Source organism: Triticum urartu, chromosome 2A (genome assembly GCF_056163025.1).
Source record: "Triticum urartu cultivar PI428250 chromosome 2A, HENAU_Tu73, whole genome shotgun sequence".
NCBI classification, from domain to species: domain Eukaryota; kingdom Viridiplantae; phylum Streptophyta; class Magnoliopsida; order Poales; family Poaceae; genus Triticum; species Triticum urartu.
This window is the reverse complement of record NC_141874.1, coordinates 671901353-671904679: the sequence shown is the minus strand read 5'-3', so window position 1 is coordinate 671904679 and position 3327 is coordinate 671901353. Positions and strand designations below refer to the sequence as shown.

General features: G+C 52.5%; 1 pseudogene; it reads right to left on the bottom strand.

Moving 5' to 3' along the window:
• Nucleotides 1-718: 718 nt before the first annotated feature.
• LOC147986604 (uncharacterized) lies at nucleotides 719-1319 on the bottom strand (annotated as a pseudogene).
• Between the last annotated feature and the right edge of the window lie 2008 nt (nucleotides 1320-3327).

The window sequence follows — 3327 nt, the reverse complement described above, 5'->3', positions numbered from 1 at the left end:
GAGTCATGCTCTGATGAACATTTCTCAGTAGGGTGTATTTAGTATCGTGATCTGTTTTGTCATATTGTCCTCCATGTTGTTTGTGTTGTTTCCTTTCTATGTTACCATTGTTTTCGCGGAAGTTCTCTGCCGCTATACTACATGGCTATATTTTTTATATGCACTCGGTTTAGGTGGCCTTCACTGAGTGCTCGAAGGTATGCACTCACCCTTCATATAATTATTTCCCGGTAGTGATTTATAGGGGAAAAAATCTATTGCCCATCATGGCGTCTCTGAGTCTCTCAGCTCCCTCAATTCATTTTCGCCCGCAAAAATAAAAAATCATTTCACGGGTCAAAACACAAGTACACAAAAGAGGACATACGATTTTGCTTTTCTCCTTTCTATTATCTTCTTCTGAGCCAAAAAAAAAAGAAATGCTTGTAACCTCCCTAAATAGCCATGCAACATGAGAAAACATGATTTTGTGCCACTCGCGCACTAAGAAATTCTGCCAACATGCAAACACATCTAGCAAGCAAAATGTAACGTGAGGTTAGAGATCATCCAAAAATTATTTACTACTCTTTCTTTATTGGTTTTCCAAGATCAGCAGCAACAGAATGAATGTTTTTTTGCCAAAACAAACAAACAAAATGAATGTTAAAAAAAAAGAAGCACCAACAAGAAATGAGATGAAACATGAATGAAAAGGAATGCACGCATGCATGCATTTTCAAGCGGACAGAATCTTGAGGATGCATACTTTACGGCAGTCTCCACTTTTATTATTCTTTGCGCAACAGCTCTTGACGCAATCCAAGTTTTGCTGTATGGCTTTCTTGTCGGCGGGGGTGGCCTTGATGTAGCAAAATCTCTCGGCTGTACGGTAGCATTCGATGTATGCACCGGCGGTGCAGGTTGGATCCTTGCATGCCGCGTCGAGGTCCTCGATGCAGTTCTCACCAGCAAGTTGTCCGACCGTCTTCTTGCCGGGGCAGGCCCCATGCTTGTCCACGGCCGCACGGAGGGCCTCGTGCCCCCACGGCCATGCCGCGGAAGCGAAATCATTGTTGTCTCCACCGACCTTGGCGAGCTCGTCGAACATGCCCTTGATGGCCTTGACGCTGTCGCCTGTCGGCATCATCGCGGCATGTCTTCTCCACCATGGCGGTGCACGCGGGGTCCTTGCCGCACAGCTTGGAGTACTCACCCACGCAAGCAGACTTGTCATCCCCCCTCACCACCGCCATGGATGATGCGGCCACCACCACCACCACCACCACCACGAGGATGACGGCGACGACAACACTAGCCTCCTTGCGCTCACCGGCCATCGATCTATCTTGTTGTCGATTTCTACCTTTCTAGATGATGGCTTGGCACTGGTAAGGTATTGATCCAGATGCTAGCTAGAGCTGCAGTAATATCTTCTCTCTTCATATAAGTCGGGTGATGAGATTGTGAGGCCATGAGCCATTAGATAGTGCTCCATACATACATGCATGCCAAATTTAAATTGGTGCTACCTCGTCCCTACCCCCGCGTCGCCAGCCCCTGGCGACACGGGGGCGATCTACTGCGCCGGCCCTAGGCCTCCGCTCCTCTCTCCCTCCTCCTGCCGCAGCCCGAGGCCACGCCGGCGTTGCCTGGCCAGTGACGGCGGCGGCGGGGCACTCCCCCTTGCGCAGTGGTGGCGATCTCCTATCGGTGGCATCGGCTCATGGATCAGCGGTGCACCAGCGGCAAGGAGCAGCGGGCGCCCGGCGGCGACTGTGACGGCAACGACAGCGCAGGCGCATTCTCCCCGCGGCCGAGGAGCACCTGTGGCGACGGCCCAGATCGCGGGCCTCGTCCGCACGCCGGCAGATCTGGAGGGTGTCTACAGGCGGGCACGGTGGGCCTGACGGCGCCGGCTTAGGCACCGCGGTGGTGCCGTGGCCGGTCAGGCGGCGGCGGCTGCCTGGATCCATCGTCCATTCCCCGGCAGAGATGGCAACGATTCGTGCACGAGATGCTTGATGGAGGTCCTTCGAACAAATCCGGATGAAAACTTGCTTTTGGCTTACTGCCAAAGCCGGCGGTGCCAGCGCTATTTTGCGACATTCCCTTCTTGAAGGCATCGCCAAGGAGAATTTCAAGGTCACTGTCTGCTACCTCTGGGGGAAACCCTAGATCAGTTGATCGGAAGACGGCGGCGTTCTAATGTCGTCCCCCCCTTGGGGGCGTCGTTCTTGGAGGTGTGCACAGGCTCGAGGGACCAGTGGACCGCATCTGAGGTGGAGCGGTGCTTCATCCTACACATTGATGGTGACGGATCTCGACGGCATGGCGCAGTGCAGATTCGGCGTCCGATGTGCGAGGATGGACTCGTGCAGGAGGACGACGCTGTCTGTCGTGGTGGTGGCGTCGATGGCTGAGAGACCTGGCACGGTAGATGCAACATTACAGCTCTGAAGATGGATTGGTGGCAGGTGGCTGCGGCGGCCTCATATCCGGCAGGCGTCCGGGTTGACGAGTGCGCCGGACTGGTGGGTGTCCCATACCCGGCAGGGCATCCTGGTTGGGACCTCAGGTCATAGATGTTAGGTTTGGCTGCGAGGTTTGTTTGGTATTAGGCCCAGATTATCAGCATCCCTACATCAACTGGATAGGAGTAGCGGCAGATGTTGCCTAGACGGTGGCTTTAATCTCACTGTTGTATGACTTTGTTATCCTTCATTTCTAAAAAAAAAATTGGTGCATGCACTTGTACTACTAGACCTTGCAAAACGCTCGCCAACCACATGTGTTCGGTGCAGATGATACCAACAACAACTTTTGCAGAATCCTTTTCTCTAGCTAAAAAAATAAAATGAAAATGCAAGATGAATGGTCAAAGGAACCAAGGCTGATGACCCTATAGGCTTGAACAAAGAGCTGGATCAGAAAAGCTATACTAGTTCGACGAATCAGGCAGCCTCCCCTGCTCGGCCGACATTTCTGGCGTCGTCAGAGGGGAGGAGCCGCCGCGGAAGAAATTGCGAATCTAGATGAATGATGACCTGTCAAAGGAGTGGCAAGCGAGCGAATTGTGTAGCTCCAAGGTCATCAACCTTGGTTCCGGCAGGTTCAATGTTGTAAACTTCTTGGGTGTCATGATCGATATTTGACAAGGACTGCAACGAGATGGTTACGGGCAAGCAATTTGCCCTCTTCACTGCCATGGAGGTAGTGTACGATGACGGCCGCAGCAAGGGCAATGTCAAGAACGGCACCAATGGCGTTGGCAAAGACAATGACAACTACAACAGTGACACCAAATGCTCCGGCAACAAGAATGTCAACAATGGCGGCAACGACAGC